This window comes from Lithobates pipiens, unplaced genomic scaffold (genome assembly GCF_037356315.1).
Source record: "Lithobates pipiens isolate NorthernLeopardFrog02 unplaced genomic scaffold, aLitPip1_a1.2 Scaffold_16, whole genome shotgun sequence".
Taxonomy (NCBI): Eukaryota; Metazoa; Chordata; class Amphibia; order Anura; family Ranidae; genus Lithobates; species Lithobates pipiens.
The window spans coordinates 132,823,405-132,846,092 of record NW_027507748.1 but is presented as its reverse complement, the minus strand read 5'-3'; the positions used below and the strand labels follow the sequence as shown (position 1 = coordinate 132,846,092).

The following is a 22,688-nucleotide window of genomic DNA, read 5'->3' as shown; positions in this document are numbered from 1 at the left end:
TAATTAAAAGATCTCGCAAGCAGAAAAAGGCTCATGTGCCTCCTAGCTCCTATCAGAGAGAGGAAGTTACGCCATCTCTCAAAGCAGTATATGAGTCTGCATGGTTGCTGTGAACTGAGATCTACTGAGCCAGGAACCCTGTCGCTTTAATTGACAATTGCATGGTCGTGCGACGCTGCACCCAAACAAAATTGATGTCCTTTTATTTTCCCCAAAAATATGTTTCTTTTGGTGGTATTTGATCGCCTCTGCGTTTTTTTTATTTTTTTGCGCTATAAACAAAAAAAGAGCAACAATTTTGAAAAAATATCCCCATTTTTTTTTTTTTTAAAGGCAAATGTTTTCACAGTTTAGACTGATATGTATTCTTCTACATATTTTTGGTAAAATAAATTGCAATAAGCGCATATTGATTGGTTTACGCAAAAGTTATAGCATCTACAAAATAGAGGATAGAGTTATAGCATTTTTATTATTATTTTTTTTGTTTTGTTTAATTGTAATGGCGGTGATCTGTGATTTTTATGGGGACTGCAACATTATGGCAGACACATTGGACACTTTTGACACATTTTTGGGACCACTGGCATTTATATAGTGATCTGTGCTATAAAAATGCACGGATTACTGTAAAAATGTCACTGACAGGGAATAGGTTAACACTAGGGGGCGCTGCAAGGGGTTAAAAGTGTTCCCTGCTTGTGTTTCTAACTGAAGGGAGAGGGGACTGACCTAGAGGAAGTTAATAGTAACTCATGATCTGTCACGCCTCTCAGAACAGGGATTTGTGTGTTTACACACACTCATTCCTGTTCTGCCTCTCATGCCCGCGATCGCTCGTGGCCGGCGGTCATCATGACATTGGCACCCCCGCTGTGCACCTACTATCCTGATCCTGTGAGCTGACGTATAGCTGACGTATCGCGGGATCTTGCCGACCTGCTGTAGTAAAATGACGTTGGCTGGTTGGCAAGCAGTTAAAGTGCGAAGTGCTGTCTCTTTAAATAAAGTGCAAATTGTTCTCTCCTTCAGCGTCCCCACTCACTCACTCAATTACTGGTGTGGGCTCCTATGTTATAGTCACAAGTGCTTAATGGTATTCTGAATATGTTGCAACTTGTAGACCTCCTTGCTGGTTATATTCCCCAGTGGTATACCATGACATAGTTGTAGCGCTTGGTTGCTACTAGTAACTAACATCCACCATGTCACCCTGCTGCCATATCTCCATGTATCCTTTCCGAGCCAATGAACAGTCATTTTGCATTGTTTTTGTTTTGCTTATTGGGGAATGTAACTTGGTTGGGGGAAAGGAAATATGAGATGCCCATGGAACAATTGCTTTGCCATCTTATTTAAGAATTAGAACAAAAGGTTGAGCCGTGAAGTACTGATGTACACATAATATCTACAGGCGTTTCCCCTGCATAACACCATGCAGACTATTTCTCCACCTCTGTGTATCTCCTCCAGACTGTTCCTCTCAGGACTTCCACCCTCCTGCACAAACTTCCAATGTAGATCATTACTCTTCCTGTCACATTGTCCTCTTTTGACAAAAGAGACCACTCTGAACAGTGTCAGTTGCTGGCTAGAACTGGTTGCACTGTTACTAGGCCAGAGGTCTGCAGTACCTGTCCCTGGCGGCCTAGTAATGTAGTAGCATGTGCTGATTGGTGGACTACTGCTTCCAGCTAGTCCAGCCTGCAAATCCTGCGCCCTCAGGCTGCAGCGATTTGACATTCTCCAAACAGTCTCTCCTTTGGCCTCGCACCCAGCTCCCCTGGCATGCTTCATCCAGAACTCCACTGTAGTCCGCTCACCGACTTTTTCCATGATGGAGAGTTTTAACTGGATATACGTTCTGGCAGCTTCTCCAGCCCCTCTGTTCCAGAACACTTCACCCATAACTGTGTAAAGATGAAGCTCCCTCCCATCTCTCCCGGGCTCCACCGCTAGGCCTTGCACCCCTCACATATGGGGATGGGGCCCCTGCTGCTGCCTAGTACTCCATTCTCGTCTCCCGGCCAACAACTCCTCTGCCAGTGGGCTGTTACCCCAGCTTATATGGGAGGCCTGCCCTCTGCCAATTCCAGTTGGGGATTGGTCAGAGCTCCTCACATGAGCTGCCTGCCATTCCAGTCCTAGGCCCTGCCCCTCTTCCATATCATTCTTCCTGGAAGCAGGGGAGGCGCCTCAGAATAAAGCACAGGTGGTCACACCCACTGCTGCACTAACCACACCTTGCCCCCCAGATCAAAGCAAGCAGGCCTAGCCTGAAGCATAAGCCTGCCCAAATTTACCTGCACTGACAGTTTCCCTTACAAAATCCTCACTCTAGCACCTACCAATGGTAGAGGGTGCTACATAGTATTTTACTCATAAGCGGACATAAAGAAGATGGCAAAAGATATCAAAATAACGTAATTCCATTTATTAAAACAATTAGCAAAATTAATAGCAGTTATACTCACTTTTACATGAATGAAAAGAAAAATACCAAACCAGAAGTTCGCATCAGCGTCCGTCTCAGTGACCGCAAATGACGTCACCACCTGCTGTCACCTAATATGCTTCATATTTTTAAAGGCTATCAAAGCCAAAGCATTTTGCTTGTTTTTATTCATGTAAAAGTGTAACTGCTTTTAATTTTGCTAATTATTTTAATAAAAGGCATTATGTGAAATTCAGTGTAAGTTCAGCGTGTTTGTTAATCACAAGTGCCAGTGAATAAATCCAAAGATGTGCATCCCACGTGCTTCCCCACCTGTCACCTTATGTGCTCACTTGGAGATATTGATCTATATGGAAAAATAGGTCTCAGTGTGCATTCCCCTTTAAGGGGTTAAGTAACATCTAGTCACCTCTTGGATCTCCTTCCTGAATGGTTCCTCAGGACCACTGAAGCAACCAACCTCTTCCCAACAGGTAACTCTCCAACATATAGCCAAAAAGACCATCAACACATTTTCCGCTATATTAAAACAATGTTTTATTGTAAAATTGCACTAACATGTTGTTATAGTGCACTTCAAACTGGTTCACCACAGCATAGACTACCTTAGATGCAATTGCCCCCTTAAGAGAAGTCCAGGTCAGCAACCTCAAGTATTCAGCTATTCAACCACTTCCTGATATACGTGTAACCAAGTCTAATGAATAAGAAGAGAGTAGACCAAGCTTGCATTCATAGTTCACCAATTGTTTCTTGTGGATTTTGCAGTTTTCGGATATTGCATTTCTATTTTAGTGAAAGCCATTTTGATTCCATGCTATTATCCTTTAAATTGCTATGTCAGTAACAATTTGTCAGTAGTACTTTTTCAGCAGGCTTTCATTTCATTTTATGGATATTAAACATGTTAGAACATTCTCAAACACTGTTTCTTATATAGCATCATGTTAACACTGATGAAAACTGATATATTCAAAGTGAAGTCTCTGTTTTCCTAGTAAAGAGCTTGTCGTTTTTGCTGATTGCCATAAATCTTTACCCCCAAGATCATTTTAGAAACTATTATAAATGGTGGGGAAATCAATTAAACTAGGCGTTTTAAAAAAATAACAAACATCTTGGAGATTTCATATGAAAGGTTACAAGAAAAAGTTATATAATGTAGTGCTAGCCCGAAGAGTCTCTGACTTGTTTTGTGATTTCTCTGCACACCTGAAGATGACACATTTTTCTCACCCAACACTTACAGACACACCTTATGGTATTTCAAAGAATGTATTGGGTCAAGAATTAGCAAGTGTACTTATACAATCAATAACACAATAACATATACAGTATATGGTTAAGCACCTGCAGTATTCTGAATAACAGTAAACAACAAAACTCAACTGCATTTACCTAGCAACAGTATATAAAGACAGTCATAACCTACTATAACAGTTCCACACTGGTGAGAGAATGATGAAAAAAAAATGTGGTCGGCAAAGTCGGGGCCCTTGAAGAAAACAGTAAAAAAAAAAAAAGGCTTCCCCCTGAGTGGGTGGGGTTTTAAATGACCATCAACTCTGGACACAAATGGACACAATAATATACAATTTTTATTCATAAATTACACAATGTACATAATATTACCAGGAAGTGCAAATGGACTAAACAATGTCCTCCTGGTATATTAATAAATAAACAAACATATATACAGAACAAAATATGATTAAAACAATGCTTGTCCTATATCACCCACACCCGACGCGTTTCCAGTTGCTGATAATTCAGAACCTTCATCAGGGGTGAACAAACTTGATGATATAGCAATCTATAATATAAAACAATTCAATTAAAAGCATATAAGCTATTTTTACCAGGCTGGAAAAAAACAAAACAAAAATAAAACAAAAAAAAATAAAAACCAAAACAAAACAAAACAGAACAAAAATTAAGAATATGGGGATTCCCAACTCCCGTATCCCCCCCCCCCCCACCTACATACACACACACCACGCCCCACTCCCTTTACAGAACAAAATTAGCTAAACAGATAAAATGTCTGCCAATCTTTACCTAGTGAGGTGTAAGTTCAAGGATCAAAATGCCTGCCATTTAGAAAAATATAAGTATGGCGTGTATAAGAAAAGTGCATCATTACGGCGCATGCTCCCAGCATAGGCTGAAACGCACGTAGTCTTTCCGGAACTGACGTCCCTCCCAGAGCGCCGGTGGAAATTGCCTGCGCACCCAACGGAAGTGGCGTCATATGATGTGTTGTTCTACCTGAGGATGGAATGCGGCAGCGGCCAGTATTGGAACGCAGGCCACCAACGGAAGCCACACTAAGATGGCACAGAGGGAAAGACACAGAGTAATTTCCCAAACAAAACCAAAAAGAGAAAACAAGTGTAAATGTAAAAACCACCAAAGAAAAATGTGTACCCAATCAAAATTGGTATGTGTTCCTGTTAAACATGTGTAAACATGGGGCTAATGCCCGTCACTGGACATTGGATAACATGCTAAATCGCACAAATGGTGAAATGACATACCACAAGTCCAAAGGGGGGGGGGAACTGAAGGGGAGGAAGGAGAAAAGAGGAGGGGGGAAGGGGGAAAGGGGCGTATGGATGGCACTAGAATTTCCAACAGCTGACCTGTTTAAATATGGAGTGGTGATCCTCTAGTTGGTTGGTGTTTCACTTGCTAAATAGGGAGGGTGTGTGCAATTCTAATGAACCATCCCCCTGTGTGTATAGTGAAGCGATTGTCAGGTTTCACACTCTTACCTAGCTCAGCCAATCAGGGAGGATGTGGGCGTAGAGCCTCACGTGGCTGTAAACCTCCCAAACGAGCAGCGTGTATGAGAAAATTGCGTTGTTGCGGCGCGCGCTCCCAGCATAAGCTGAAACGCAAGAGGTATTTCCGGAAACAACAACATCACTAACAAGGCGCCAGTAGGAGTTACCCACACACCCAGCGGAAGTGACGGCGTGTATAAGAAAAGTGCATCATTATGGCGCATGCTCCCAGCATAGGCTGAAACGCACGTAGTCTTTCCGGAACTAACGTCCCTCCCAGAGCACCGATGGAAATTGCCTGCGCACCCAACGGAAGTGGCGTCATATGATGTGTTGTTCTACCTGAAGATGGAACGCGGCGGCGGCCAGTATTGGAACGCAGACCACCAACGGAAGCCACACTAAGATGGCACAGAGGGAAAGACACAGAGTCATTTCCCAAACAAAAACCAAAAAGAGAAAACAAGTGTAAATGTAGAAAACACCAAAGAAAAATGTGTACCCAATCAAAATTGGTATGTGTTCCTGTTAAACATGTGTAAACATGGGGCTAATGCCCGTCACTGGACATTGGATGAAATGCTAAATCGCACAAATGGTGAAATGACATACCACAAGTCCAAAGAGGGGGGGAAACTGAAGGGGAGGAAGGAGAAAAGAGGAGGGGGGGAATGGAAAAAAAAAAAAACATCAACATTACCCTCAATCATATCCATTGTCATTTACAGCCCCTAAATGGTCACACAAATTAATCAAAAATGTTTTCTATTATTTATTATTTTCACCCTTCCTCAAAACATTTTTTGATTGCCCTATTGAATTACATGCCCTCCAGACCATCCCATGTCCCCGAAGTAAACCCCTCCAAAAATTCATTGAGGCCCGGTGGGCAAGTGGCACAAAGATCCACTATCCATCTAGTTTCTCTCTGTAACAGAGTTTTATCCCAGTCACCCCCTCTGGGGTTGGGATGAACCTGGTCTAGTACCGTAAACTTGATCTTTGGGAGGCTGCCGCAGTGTGCGTCACGTGCATGACGACCCAGTGTTAAGTCTGGGTTGCACGTGCGCACACTGAGTGCATGTCTGCCCATTCTTTTGCCCTGTGGTTGTTTTGTCTTGCCCACATAGAAGGATTCACAATTACAAGTTAAGAGGTAAACTACCCCGTAAGTCCGACAGTTTGCAAAATGTGAAGGTTTGAGGATCCTTCCATTGGGCAGCACCACTTTCTGCTCTGTATTTATGAACTGACACTGGGGGCAGCCCCCACATCTAAAAGTATCGTGTCTCTTACATGGGTCATCCCTAAATTCCCCCGTGTATTCACTTCCACTAGACGATCCCTCAAGGATTTCAAACGCCTGTAAGTGATTGAAGGTTTTTCAGGAATAAATTGTCTAATCATTGGGTCAATAGATAAAATGTGCCAATGTCTCTTCATGATTTTTTGTATAGCAGTGTGTTGTGAAGTATACGTCATAACCAGCCTGGTCGGTTCCAATTTGCTCTTAGTCTCCTTCCTACTTTTGCTGAGATTACCCCTTAATAACGTATGTCTCTCTTGTATACAGACTCTGTTGAATGCTTTCTTCAAGCATGTGTGGGAATATCCACGCTGTAACAAGCGTTCCTGTAATTTTTTAGACTCAAGCCTGAATGTGGATTCCTCCGTACAGTTTCTCCTAATGCGCAAATATTGGGAGTATGGGATTGATTTAATGAGGGGGGCTGGATGTGAGCTAGTCCCATAGAGAATCATATTGCCCGCGGTCTCTTTTCTATATAGGGAGCTGGTCAGTTGGCCACAAGAGTCGTTGGAAACAATCACATCCAAGAAGTTTACCCTAGAACTGTTGTATGCTACAGTGAATTTCAAGTTGAAGGCATTGTCCTCCATAAGTTTCATGCAGCGAATCAAAGCATCCTGGGTACCGTTCCAGGCAAAAACAATGTCATCGATGTAGCGGTACCAAAAAAGTATGTGATCACAGGGCACATTGTCAAGTGACAAAAAATAATTCTCCCATTCCCGCAGATACAGGTTGGCGTATGAGGGGGCACAACATGTCCCCATGGCCACCCCCTGTATCTGGAGGAAATAGGATCCGTTGAAAGAGAATGTATTATTTGACAAAATAAATTCCAATCCCTTTAAAATAAATTGATGTAGTGGTTTATCATCTCTATGGGATTGTGACAGAAAATGTTTTCCAGCCTCTAGACCTTTTTCATGAGGGATAGAGCAATAGAGTGCCTCCACATCAATCGTGACCAAGAGGGCATCGTCAGGGATGTGGAGGCCTTCCAATTGTTGTAACAAGTGGGTAGTGTCCCTTATGTAGGAAGGTAAGTTGGTCACTAATGGGCGTAATTGCTCATCAATGTATCTGCTTAGGTTTTCCGAGATGCAACCCCTACCAGACGCTATAGGTTTTCCGGGAGTGTCTTTCAGGTCCTTGTGGACCTTCGGTAAACTGTAAAAAGTGTGAATTTTAGCGTGTTTAGTACGCAAAAATTCCCACGTATTTTGTGTAATGATATTATCAAGATATGCTTGATCAATTAACCGGAAGAACTCATTATCCGATTTCTCGATTTGAATCTTCGAAGTTCGTCTGTACCATTCCTTGTTAGATAAAATCTTGTTACACATGGTAAAATATTGCTCATTGTTCATAACTATAATGTTGCCCCCTTTATCAGATGGTTTAATGGTGAGCTGATGTTGTTTCTGTAATGTAGTTAAAGCTAATCTTTCCGAGTCTGAGAGGTTATCCACAGGTGTTCTATTTGACAACTTACGAATGTCCTTAGTTACCATCGTAACAAAAGCATTCAAGTTCATGTTTTTGGCCAAAGAAGGGAATTTATTTGACTTTTTCTTTAAGCATGTTTTGTCTTGAATACCCACCACAGTGTGGGTAATATTTGACATTAGTAAGCTATCAAGATCTATGGTGTCAATTAAGTCCCGTTGTTCCTGTTCCTCCAAAAGGGATACCAAGTCATTTACGGCTTGTTTCTCCTTCTCTTGGGATGTCATATCTTGTTTTGGTTTGGTATATAGATATTTTAAAATTAGTTTTCTTGCAAAAAGTTGTACGTCTTTTATAGCTTCGAAAGTATCAATATTGGAGGAAGGGCAAAAGGTAAGGCCCTTACTAAGAAGGGACATTTCATCTGTTGACAGTTCGTAATTAGATAAATTAATGACATTGAGAGTCGTCTCTAAGTTTGGAACACCTGTTTTTTGTCATAGTGTCTCTATGTTATCACCTTTGTCATTTGTATGTGAAAACTCTGGTATTGGGCATCCTTGTGGGGGGGGTCCGCTTCGTGTGTTCCCCGATCTTAGTGTGCGATCTGTCCCCCCTGATAGAGATGAAGATTGTGTGCTACTTAGAGTTTCTGCTATTTGTTTCCTATTTGCCGAGACCGATTCAGGTGAGTGCCATTTTTGTTTCTTAGTTGTTTTTTTCGAAGTTTGAGAACATGTAGATGACATGGAATTCAGGGATGAGTTGGAACCCAAAGCTCCTTCTTTATTTTTGTATAAGTTTTTTTGCCGTTTGGGGATTTGTTTATTCCCCTTTTGATATTGATGACCCTGCGGATTACGAGGGAGCCAGCGATATGCTTTTCCCTCCTTGAAGGCTACCTTGTCCCTCCAGAATTTTCTTTCCCTTGCTGAGATAGCATCTTTCACCAAGAGGTCTATGTTAGTTTTGATATGTTCCCCCTGTTCCTTATAGGAAGATGCCTCCTTGAAGGAATCTAGTTTGTTATAGATCAGCTCAATTTCCTTTTCCAATGTGCCTATTCGCCTCTGATATTCCTCTATGAGCAGGGGCATCATGACCTTAGTACATTGCTGTAAATTGTTTTCCCATTTCTTTTTGAAGGTGTTATCTAGGTTATCTAATGCTGGAAAAATCTGGATCCTCAAACCTAGGGGATTAATGTCATCCTGTATATAATGTTCAAAATTGTCCACCTGCCAATAGAGGGATACTTTGTTCTCTACTACAGTTTTAAGTTGAGAAAAGAGCGAATTAATTTCTGATTCTTTCGCTTCTTTTTGACCATGTTCTCTATCTTGGCCCATAAGGGCCTCAAATTATCTACCTTTAAACATGTTAGAGGAAAAAAACAAAAAAAAAACCACACACACTTATTCCAGCCTAGTTTTCTAGCTTCGTGATTACATCCAACGAGTAACACTGATCAAAATATATATGTACATCAAAATTAGTATACTCAAAAATGGAAATTGGTCCTAATAAAGCCCAATTCCCTGGCCCATTTCCAGTTCCATATGCGGGGGTTGGGTATCTACTACCCTATATATATAAACGAGAAAAGAACTGAAAATGGGTCAAATAACGGTGAAGTGGTCCAATCCCTATATACTTATCAAAAAAAAAGGCTTCCCCCTGAGTGGGTGGGATTTTAAATGACCATCAACTCCGGACACAAATGGACACAATAATATACAATTTTTATTCATAAATTACACAATGTACATAATATTAACAGGAAGTGCAAATGGGCTAAACAATGTCCTCCTGGTATATTAATAAATAAACAAACATATATACAGAACAAAATATGATTAAAACAATGCTTGTCCTATATCACCCACACCCGACGCGTTTCCAGTTGCTGATAATTCAGAACCTTCATCGGGGGGGAACAAACTTGATGATATAGCAATCTATAATATAAAACAATTCAATTAAAAGCATATAAGCTATTTTTACCAGGCTGGAAAAAAACAAACAAAAAAAACCCAAAAAACCCCCCCCAAAAAATAACCCCCCCCCCAAAAAAACAAAACAAAAATGAAGACGAGGGGGATTCCCAACTCCCATATCCCCCCCCCCCACCTACACACACACACACACCACGCCCCACTCCCTTCACAGAACAAAATTAGCTAAACAGATAAAATGTCTGCCAATCTTTACCTAGTGAGGTGTAAGTTGGAGGATCAAAATGCCTGCCATTTAGAAAAATATAAGTATGTCTGAAGAGTACTTCAAATACTATTGAGATGTCAACCAAGTACAGGATGTCCTGCAATTTACTTCCAGATCAGTTAGACCTAAAATGGTGAACACAAAAGAGTATGTGTACAGCCAAATAGTTGTTAAAATCCATTTCCAATGAAAACATGTATGCCTATAGAGAAAGGAATATACCATGCGAGACCAAGAATGTGCAGGCAACTATTTAATAGAAAAGAGGTGTCCGCAAAGATTTTTTTGCAATACATGGAAAATTGCCATACACACCTTGGATGTAGTTCACAACCAGAGAGACTGAAGAAAACAGTCCTCAGCAAAACAGATTAATTTGCGCAATGTTAGTCTCTTACCAGATCCAAGGTTGTCTCTTCTGGATCTCTGGACATGTGCTCCGATTCAGAAAAAGTCCAGTTCAAGTCAGACAGGGATAGAAGTTGCTGCAATCTCTCTCTTTCAATCCTGCTGAGACAGTCCCTCTGATCATTCCAGGCATCCAAATTACACCTTGCACTGAACAATGAACAATCTCTCCTGATCGTGGTCAGCTATGGAACAGTTCCTTTCTGCCTGAAGCTCAAACTTTTTCCACGCATCTCCAGCTTTTAGACTATCCTCTCTCATTTCCTCTCAGCAGCCTGCAGACCACACTATTCCTTGTTCGGTTGCTTCAGCCAATCACCATCCTACTGGCTCAATACAGACCTAGCAAAGGTTGCTGCCTGTGCACTAGAGACACTCCACAGATAAGCATTACAAAATGGTCTCCTTAAAGGTGGCTGCTGCACTTCTGCATTATGAATATTCAGTTTAACGCTGTCCATACTGCAGTAGGATAATACAGCAGCAACAAAGAAAGGAGTTCTACAGTAGTTATAAGCTACAGTCCAAGTTACATTAATATTAAAGTAATCCTGTGCACAAACAACATGTAGCCCGTCAATGATAAACTGAAATGCACTCGATTTTACTGCCATTTCCTTTTGCATTTTTTTATGATCCATCTGTATGGAACCTAGATCATGAAGACCCCTATGGAGGTATACCCACCATGACAAGCAAAGCCTGGACTTTAAGTTTGGGTTCACACTTCGCATAAGGAGAAAGCTTGTTCCTGCTTGCGGTTTTTGCATGTTTTTTTGAACATTTATACACATCACGCATAGGGAAATTAATTTACATGAATGGGCTGCCCAATACATGCCAAAAGCACCAAATAAGCTCCCAGACCTTTTTGGCCGTAGAGTATTGTGCATTTTTTAATTTTAATTTTGGTGCTCGTCAAAAATACGTGTCTGCCAACCATGCTTGAGGTGGTAGTAAAGTTTGAAAAAAATAAATAAAAAAACAAGGAAATGTTATAATGTGCTAGTATACGTTGCATACTAGCATATTATGAGAGACCTTCAAATGAAGCTCTTCCTCAGTGTGCTGTCATCTCTGACAGGGCTTGCATCTTCAACCGGTCTTCCTCCTGGGTTTAGACTCACAGTAAGGCACTATTTCAGGCAAGGATGGTATCTGCTGGAGAGGTGGCTGACTGACTCTTTTAGGCTGTCAAATTGACTACAATAGTGACTCTCGTGACTGTGAATATGAAGAAGATAGCGAGATCCGTATTCTGTCCCTCCTCAAACAGGAACCTCTTCCTATGCTCACCCTCTTCCTAACAAGTGGGGAACCTGTTTCTAACCACATCCCTCTCCAGAGGCACGACAAGCCCAGAAGGGTACTGCTATCTATTAGCACTGCCCCTCTTAAGATTGCTGCCAAATTTTACCAGCATCCAAGCAAACAGCTGCTCTCTCTGAGACACCTATGAACAATGTTCCTCTAAGCCTCCACTCCATCTGTACAGTGGCACAACACCACCTATTGGATGGAGGACAAACTGCACCTGCTTGCCAGTGGCGTAATGTGGGGCATATTAGCCGAGTATTGAAATCATGTGCCGAAAGCTTCTTGGGGCATATTAGCCGAGTATTGAAATCATGTGCCGAAAGCTTCTTGGATGCAGTGAATACTTTATTTTCATGGAGAAATATCAGAACATGTCTTTTAATCATGGAGACAGGAAACAGGAACATACAACTACACACACTTAGGAATGAAGGTACTTCCTCTAAATACATCACCATAGAATACACATTATAACACTACCGTGCCACCTGCTGGATAAAAAAGGTACAATGCGTATAGATTTTTATATATATATATATAATATATACATTACTTGCTGTTGTTCTTTCAACACCCCTTCTCAACAGCATGTAATTGTCAAATTATATTCAGATTCTTCTGGATATAATGACCCTCCTTCATCAAAGGTTTGGCAAGTGCATTAGCAGTCATCTCCTCTGATGGGCAGTACCGAATGTCAATAACACCTTTTTCTTGATTGATCCCTCAGTAAGTGATACTTAAAGTGGGGTGCTCCCTAAAAAAAAAATAATTTAAAAGTCAGCAGCTAAAAATACTGCAGCTGCTGACTTTTAATAATCGGACACTTACCTGTCCCAGGGTCCAGCGATGCGGGGGAACGAAGCCCCCCTCGTTCCCCGTTCCACTCGCAGCACCAGCATTCTTACTGTGGGCACCCGGCTGTGGCTTCACAGCCGGGCACCCACTGCGCATGCGCGAGTGGCGCCAGGAGCCGTGATACGCCGCACAGTCATCTGGGACACATGACAGGTTCCAGATGACTGTGCGGCGGGAGGGGAAGTGATGTCACCAGCCCGGGCAAGGAAGAAGGCAGACTACGAGGGACCCCCTAGCAACAGGCATTTAGAGGGGAGTAAAAATATTTTTTTCCAATTTTTTTTTTAATGAATTTTCAGCAATTTTTGTTTTTTTTGGTGGCAACACCACTTTAACATCAATGTGTTTGGTCCTAGGATTGACCCTTTCTGATTGCGTAAGCTTTATACATCCCTGTTTGTCTTCAAAAATGGAAATTGGTTTTGATGCTAAAAATGGCTGGCCATTGGCACTATCTCAATCTCAATAAATCTTCTAATAAATCAACAGCCTGGCTACAATAAAGCAAATTCCAATTCTTTATTATACTATCTCATTTGTAATAAATATGCTCCAATATCCATATTTCTGGGTCATGCAGGATCCTTCTTTAAAAGGAAGAAAGATCCCTGTGTGGTTCCAAAACATTGATCAAAAATTTGTGATAAATGTGATTCTTCAAGAAAGCATCAGAATTTTAAAAAAACAGTGTGGGTAACTTACTAAACAAGGTTTTCTTTTGTTTTCCAGCTGATCCAAAATTACATGAAAATGGTGAATCTGAAACATTTAATTTTTCCTAGATTCAGTCAGTCCTGAAAGTCAGTGTTCCAATTACAAGAATATAGCTAGCACTTGAAAGAATGCTGCATATTATTTTCAGGAAGGTAAGTGCTTATTGAATTATATAGAATTGTGTGTCGTTCTTCTCTTTGCACATTACCATTTTGCATACAAATATAAGGCAAAAATAATGTTTTGATCTAAAGGGGACAGCGAAAGATATTCACATGCTACCATCACTTTTCTTGCTAAATCATTAACAGGTTATATGATATTTTCAGTAGAAATCCCATCCTGAAAAGCGCTGGGTGCTGAAGGAAGAATTGTGTGAATGTATGCTGACTACCTATCAGCACTCAGCGTGGTGTGTCTCTCTGTTGTACACCAAGGCTTTAGATTGTAAACAAAGGACAATTGACAGTTAGGCTCCATGCACACTGAAGCTCAAAAAAGCTATTTCTGGACGCCAGATTGCTGGCAGAAAACGCTGGTTGAAAAACCTGCTTTTAACAGCGTTTTATACTAGCGTTAATGAGCGTTAATGAGCGTTTTACAGCGTTAGCGTTAATGGGCGTTTTTTATAAAAATACACAGAGGACACTCCAAAAATCCCACAATGCATTGAAAAATAGAATGCCGAACACTAATGAACGAGCGTTAATGAGCGTTAATGAGCGTTAATGAGCGTTTGTCGTTTTTTGCCGCTGAAAAACGGCACTTTGAACGCGAATTTCTGGCGTTCAGAAAAAAGCCCATAAACTCCACTGCTCATTAAAGCTGAAAAACGTCCATGTGTGCATGGACACATAGGCTAACATAGAGTGGAGTTTATGGGCTTTTACAAAAAACGCCCAAACGCCAATAAACTGCAGTTTATCAGCTTCAGTGTGCATGGAGCCTTAAGCTGAAGAACAACTCTAAACCATTCAAACTTCGAAATAATGATTATGGGTTATTTCACATCAGTTCTGTTATGATCATATGAGAGGTTCCCCCTTGGGGTGAGTTCTTTGGACTACGCCAGGCATGGAACATGGTTACTACTAGGTGTATTTCCCAACATCGGATAGTTTAATTATCCCTAAGCACTACTATGGGGTAGTTCCGTTTGGTGTAGACTGTATATCAGTTGTATCACATGGCACTATTCACTTTTTACCTATCCTCTAAGTCCAAGTATGTCGCATTGTTTAAACAAGAGCTCATATTTTTATCTTTTTAATAGTGATGTCCAAATTGTCTTGTAACCAATAAAATCTATAATAATTTTTACAAAGTTCTTTGATCCATAATTTTTTGCTGCTAAAAAACCCCACGGGGAATTCTCCACTTTTTTGAACATGGTTACTAACCCTTGTGCAGACAATGCTTTGCCCGAGAGCATGCTCACCAATGCCTGGGGACAGGCAGGAGCCACAGTCATGTTCACTGCATTTACATTGGGAAGTTGGGTCACAACACCATCTTGAAACAGAAGGGCTGTGATGATATCTTCCTGGAATTTACAAGCCGGTGGGGTAAGCCCCATCAATTAGATTGCACGGTGCCACATGCGCCAATTCCAAGATCAAACAAATGACTAAAAAGTGGCACGCTTGTGTAATTGTCCACATACAAGTGGTACCCCTTTCTGAATAAGGGTGACACCAAGTTCCACACAATCTTACCAGCGCTCCCTATGTAGTCTGGGCAGTTCCATGATTCTATTTAAATATCTCTTCCTATATGTATAGCCTCTTGCCCTGTCACAGAGCTTATACATCTTGACCCCATATCTGGCATGCTTGCTGGGAAGATACTGTTTGAATAACAAGCGGCCAGAAAACTTAATCAGGGACTCATCAACGCAGACAGATTGATCGGGAGTAAACAAGGCTGCAAACTGTTGGTTGAACTGGTTTTACGAGAGGCCGAATTTTGTAGAGGCGATCGTATTCAGGGTCAACTCGAGGACGACAAAGTTCATTGTCATTGAAATGCATGAACTGTAGGATCTTCTCATATCGTGTCCTGGTCATGGAGGCAGAGAACACGAGCATATGGTGAATTGGGTCAGTGGACCAATATGATCGCAACTCACTTTATTTTAGTTATGCCCATGAGGAGGGATAGGCCAAGGAAGGTCTTAAATTTGGAAACCATAATAGGTTTCCAATCTCTGGCAAGGGTCAACTGGGGATTAGCAGTGATGAATTGACCAGCATACAAATTGTTTTGGTTCACAATAGATCTCTAGAGATCTTCTGTGAAAAACAGCTAATAAAAATCAAGTTTTGTAAAATCAACAGTTTCCGCCTGAATTCCGGGTTGGCCACTGAATGAGGGAAGTACTGGTGCTGCAGACGTGGTTTGCTCCCAATTCGAATTGGCAAATGCAGCAGGAAGGGCAATATGGGCTCGACTGGCCTGTCTTTATCTTCTTGGTGGCAGCAGGACACTAGTGGTAGACACCTCACCAGCTTGAACTTCACTTATGGGACTCACCACATCACCACGTGATACTTCAGTGCTGGTTTGATTATGACCAGGATGTACTAGGCTGCTGGTGTTTGCCAGTTCACCAGAAGGATGAGCGGCTCTAGTACTGTCTCTCTGCTCCATACAAGAGCCCTGCAGTTCTTGCACCTCAACAACAGCGGAAGAACGGGGTGGGGTACAGTCTGAGCTATCTGTCAGGGTGCCGCTGCTGTCTACAGGATCATATTCTGAGCCTGAATCTAACAGATTGGTGCATCTGACTGTCAGCGACTGCTTTAAACGCTATCAAAAAAACTGTTAGCGTTCGCAGGGATCAGGCCTGACTCTGTGAATGCTGCAGTTATGTATTTAGTGTTTTGTTAGTGACAGTGATCGATTGATACTGCATTTGGGTGGGCTGGGCTGGGCTGAGGGACTAAACGCAGGTGCCAACAGGTATCTGGGCTGATCCTACTAACACTGCATTTTTGGGAACCCTAAACTATTGGTATAGATCTGATCAGATCAGAGATTGATCAATTCAGACACTATACTACTAAGGGAGGTATATGGTGCATGTATGGGTGTTAGCACTAATGGCACTAATCTGATGCTGCCTGTGGCGACGCAGACCCTGACTGATGCTTAAACCTAACTGATATCACCCATTGGGTGATCATGGGGTTAGACCTTTATTTAGGTAATATATGGCGGGTACCCTGACGCTATAAAAAAAACCTAACCAATGTCTCCCGTAAAACACTAATATGGTGAACATTGGGGACAGGGGGTGATCAAGGGGTTAAACCTATGTTAGGGGGGTTAGGGGGGTACCCTAAAGCTACCTGGGCCTACCACTAACTGCCCTAAGGCAGATTAGTGTCATAAATGACACCAGTACAGTGATCAGTGAAAAATCTGACAACTGCACTGAGTAACACTGACAGGGAGTTATGGGGTTAAAAGAAAACCACGAGGGAGATTACATCACTTCCCCTACCTGTGTTTACACTTACACAGGCAGGGGAGGATTTCATTCGCCAGAACCAATCAGCAGGTCCTGGCCATAAATCATTGGCCTGGACCTGAAGATTGATCGGTTCTGAAACTAATCTGATGGTAGCAAACACGATGGGGGTGTAACCCCTGGTGGCGAGAGTATAGGTACGGGATTTCGCGCAGCAATGCCATAGTGCCGCAGTAAATGTACACGACACGGTCGGTAAGTGGTTAAAAATTATCTTTTACAAAACAATTTTTTGCATTGATACATGTCCCCCAGGGCAGTACCAAAGCCCCCATACCCATATTATGGCCAATAACTTGCATATAAGCCTTCAAAATGGCCACTTTTGATTTTTCAAGTTCAGGCCCCCTTCGAAGGGGCTTGGAGTTTGGGTCAGAATTTTTGTGATATTTGAGAGTTCTGGCACAAACAGAACTGGAGGGTGGTTGTTTGTCCCATCTTTAGTACTAACTATACATAAATATACATTTTTTATGTTTTTCACCTGACATTTTTTTAATCGTTGAAATAGTCATAAGAGGACAAAAGTATAAATGAAAAAAAAAAAAAGTTTATTGCCTACAAATGGATGTAAATTGAATGGAAATAAATGGAGACATTCTTTTACATCTGTTTATGACCACAAAAATGGAGACGGACATGAGCCATTTTTTTTCTGTGGACAAAAAGAGACTTGGCTGTAAGAGGATGTAAACGGCTGTGTGTCTGTTTACATTTGCCTATTCATGATCCATAAGCATACATTGTGGTTCTGTTTCAATCTATCTGAAATACTGACAGACTGAATGCTCCAATGAAAGTGTCCTAAGGCAAAAGAAAATTAATGTTTTGGAGTTAAGTCAAAGTTCTGACCTTAACCCTATAGAAACATTGTGCATGAATATTAATGAGGCATTTCATGAGAGGATGTCCTTGTGTTTTGATGTTGTTCTGTTAGAAGAAATAGACTAAAAGCCTTTTAAGGCTATAAAGAAGAATACATTTACGTTAACTTTTTACCTACTGTAGCACCGGCTCCTAAAGAGCACACGCTATGTGTTTCTGAAATGTAATGTTTAATCTAAACCGTAGTTTGGTTTGGGTTTAATTACTCCAAATTTGGTCACAGCATCAGTCTGATTAGACTACAGGGTGTTCTGCCTAGACATGGGGGGCACTGCCACTTCTGGCAGGCATGGTAACACAGTCTGGTTGGGTGCTTTATGATTACTTTCTCTCAGGGCCAGCCCAGTTGGAGTGTCACTCTTGCTGTGCTTTCTGGGAGAGGATACTTAAGATGCGGATGTCACGTGTTCCGGGGTTCCGGTCCAGAAGTATGTTCTGACTACATGGTCCTGATCCTCCTGACCAGCCCCCAGGACGCCTATGACCTGGGGTGCGTATCCACCCAACTTTATGTCTCGGGGCTGGCTAGCCCGAGGCAAGGAAACTAAAGGAAGGATTCGGAGTTGGTCCGGTGCCGTCTCAAGTTGTGGAGAGGCCCAGCAACTTCGATTTATCCAGGGGAGGACTCTTTGGGAGAAGGCCACGCAAGGGTTGGCTTCTCAAAAAGAGCCTGGTAAAGCTGAAGGACCTAGGCAAATCCAATCTCGTGGGTATCGCCGGACCGGCTGCAAGATACTGGTCACACACGAGTGTTCTACAAGTATTCAAGTTTCCTTGTTCAAGTACTATAACAAAGTCTGTGGCAGAGACTTATTCCTACACATGTTTTATCTTTAAAGTCTGTGGGAGAGACTTGTTCCTGACTCAAGCACCCTGTGGGCTGCTAGGCCTGGTGAGAGAAGGACTATCCAATTAGGGTGAAGATCCAGCTGTGAATGTTTATTCTCTGGATTTATTCAAAGTAAGAGTTCTTTCATACCATTTTTGACACTGAGAGTACCTGGACTTTCCACCTAAACTCTCTGATCCTATACTGAGAGACTGTTGTTTAACTACATTCTTTGCAAAATAAAAATCCCTTTAAGTGGATCTGTTGTCAGTCTCTATAGTTTTGGGCATCTACCACAGGAAACCCCTAGATGCATACGAGCAGCAGAAGGTAACGGTAAGCCCAATAAAACCAGACGCTCCTTCGGGGGTCAGTGCCACACTACAGTTACTAAAAGCAAAAAAAATTACATATATTTGTGAAAACAAATATGTAGAGTAGCTTTGAATCATTATCCTCAATAACTACAGTAAATTAATAGGCGTTATGCCTTTTGACACCCTTGTTTAATTGGGTTCTCATTATGTAGTTTTAGGATTTGAAAATGTATGCATTTATGCAGAAAATAAATATTTAAAACAGTACACAGTAAATATATATTACTGTGTGTGTGTGTGTGTGTGTGTGTGCGTCAGTAAATATATATTACTGTGTGTGTGTGTGTGTGTGTGTGTGTGTACACACACACACATGCAGTTGTGTTTATAAGTTTACATACCCTGCCAGAATTTATGATTTCTTGGCCATTTTTCATAGAATATAAATGATAACACAAAAAAATGTCACCAACAGAAACTACCCAAATGACCCTGAACAAAAGTTTACATACCCCAGTTCTTAATACCGTGTATTGCCCCCTTTAACATTAATGACAGCTTAAAGTCTTTTGTGGTATTTGTGGATGAGGCTCTTTATCTCCTCAGTAGGTAAAGCTGTCCATTGCTCTTGGCAAAAGGCCTCCAGTTCCTGTAAATTCGTGGGCTGTCTTGCATGAACTGCACGATTGAGATCTCCCCAGAGTGGCTCAATGATATTGAGGTCAGGAGACTGAGATGGCCACTTCAGAACCTTCATTTTATTCTGCTGTAGCCAATGACAGGTCGACTTGGCCTTGTGTTTTGGATCATTGTGATGTTGGAACGTCCAAGTATGTCCCATGCACAGCTTCCTGGCTGATGAATGCAACTGTTCCTCCAGTATTTTTTGATAACATACTGCATTCATCTTGCCGTTAATTTTGACCAACTGTCCTATACCTTTGTAGCTCACACATCCCCAAAACATCAGCGATCCACTTCCGTGTTTCACAGTAGGAATGGTGTACCTTTCATCATAGGCTTTGTTGACTCTTCTCCAAATGAAGCATTTATGGTTGTGGCCAAAAAGCTCAAATTTGGTCTCTCCAAATGACTGTGCCAGAAGGTTTGAAGCTTGTCTCTGTGATGTTTGTTGTATAGTAAGCGGGATACTTTGTGGCATTTGTGTAGTAATGGCTTTCTTCTGGCGACCATTCAGCCCATCTTTCTTCAAGTGCATCTTAAAGCAGCCACATCACATGTTTTCAGTGTCCTATATTTCATCTGAAGATATTTGTGGGTAGTGGCGGCTGGTAGTAATTTTTTTTTTTGGGGGGGGGGGGGGGGGGCGCAAACACATCCAGGTCTTTACCTGCCCATCCTTGGCTGTCACGACTCCCAATAACACACTATACACAGAGCACACATTGTATTTTATACACAGAGCACATACTATATACAGAGCACACACTATACACAGAGCACACAGTACATAGAGCACAGAGTACACTATATAGAGAGGTGGAGGGAATGCAGCAGCACTCATATTCGTTAAATCAGCACCTGAGTCAGCGATTTGGAGATGATCTCATCCTCCCCCACAGACCGAGCACACAGAGCACACAGTACATACAGAGCACAGTACACACAGAACATACAGAGCACACAGTACATACAGAGCACACAATATACATAGAGCACACAGAGCACACAGAACACTATATACAGAGGTGGAGGGGATACAGCAGCACTCACATTCGTAATATCAGCACCAGAGTCAGCGAGGATGAATTAGCCCTGTAATGTGATTGAGTTGGCATGTTCTCATCCTCCCCCACAGACTGAGCACATAGTACACACAGAGCACACAGTACACACAGAGCACACATTTTCCCCTCATCCAATTCGCATGACAGGAGATTGTAACCGGCTCTCAATGGAGCCGGTTCACATATCTCTGGGGCGGCTGTGGAGTAGATTGCACAGGAGTGCTGTGCATCTTTGGCTCCATTTCAGGGCTGAATTCAGGCAAAAATTCTGCCCCGATTCATCCCTGAAATGGAGAACAGGGATGCATCAGACCCTTGCTGCAAGCCGCTTCTATCTGCAGTGTGAACCTAGCCTCAGTGGAAATTTTTAAAATGTCCTATAAAAAATAGTATTTTTTTAAAAACAGCTTACTTGTAAAATCCTTTTCTTGGGAATACATCACGGGACACAGAGCCTTTGATAATTACTTAGTGGGTTAGATAGTCACCATCCGGTGATTGGACACTGGAAACCCTAATTACAGGGCGAGTTCCTCCCCTATATAACCCCTCCCATATGGAGAGTACCTCAGTTTCGTAGCAAAGCAATAAGTATCCCAAAGTATAATCCCAAAGAGGGGTGGGAGCACTGTGTCCTGTGATGTATTCCCAAGAAAAAGATTTTACAGGTAAGCTGTTTTTAAAAAATCCTATTTTCTTGTTCCTACATCACGGGACACAGAGCCTTTAATAATTGCTCAAATTTGAAGGGAGGGAGACACACATCAAAAAAAACAGACCGCCAACAGACAAGAGGATCTATACTGCTACCTGCAGCACACTGTGTCCGAAAGCAGAATCGTCATGTCCTCTTACATCCAACTGATAAAATCTAGTGAATGTATGGACTGAAGAGCAAATTGCAGCCTTACAGATCTGAGCCATGGAGGCCTGGTGATGCACTGCCCATGAAGCACTAACTGCTCTAGTTGAGTGTGTGTTAACCTGAAAAGGAGGAATCTTTTTCTTTACACCATGAGCCTGAACAATAACCTTGAATCATATCCATCTAGAGATAGTGGATATCGACGCTGCCTGGCCCTTTCTAGGACCCTCCGGCAGCACAAACCATGTATAGCACCTGGTATTCCCAGACGGTCTCCCATCCAGGTACTAACTAGGCCCGACCCTGCTTAGCCTCTGAGATCAGACGAGATCGGGCACTTTCAGGGTGATTTGGCTGTAGGCATCTCAGCAGTTGTGTGTTTGGCTAGTTTGTAAGCAAGCACCTGTATGAGGACCTTGTGGAGTTTCTACACCTCTTTGTAGTAATGGACTGACTTGGAAAGGTACAAGAAGCCTATGGGAATAAAAAAAAAAACAAGTAGGAGACAGAGGCTTCAGCCATCTAGGCTGAGGGCAAGTTAAATGCAGCATGGACCACTGCAAAAGATTGCAGCTAAAACTCCAGAGCTTGTAAGTCCCCTGATACCTCTGCCTCATCAAATTGCACCTGTTCCCTGTCCCCTGATGGTGATCTTTCATCATCAGAATGTTGATCCTCTTGATTGAGGATTTAGGGCAGGGGAAGGAGAACTACCCAAATTTCTGCCCTCTTGTGAGGATGCTGCAATTAAGAAGCTAATTTTTCCTGTACACCACACACTGCAAATGCAAACAACCGTCTTAAAAAGACCTATGCTTAGGAGAGGCTGCAAACCTGACAGGGGCAATGGCTCATCCTATGTGGCTGCCTCCAGTCTTTCAGGAGGATAGGGGGAGGATAGAACCCTTAGATCTAGGCTCTTTTACATGCCCCTGAAGTCCTCTTATGGGGAGACATAGTCCTAAGCTGACAAAAGCAGAGGTACTAGTATAA

General features: G+C 42.1%; 1 pseudogene; it reads right to left on the bottom strand.

The window, feature by feature from the left end:
* Positions 1–21,938: 21,938 nt before the first annotated feature.
* On the bottom strand, positions 21,939–22,057 carry LOC143986373 (5S ribosomal RNA; annotated as a pseudogene).
* Positions 22,058–22,688: the final 631 nt, after the last annotated feature.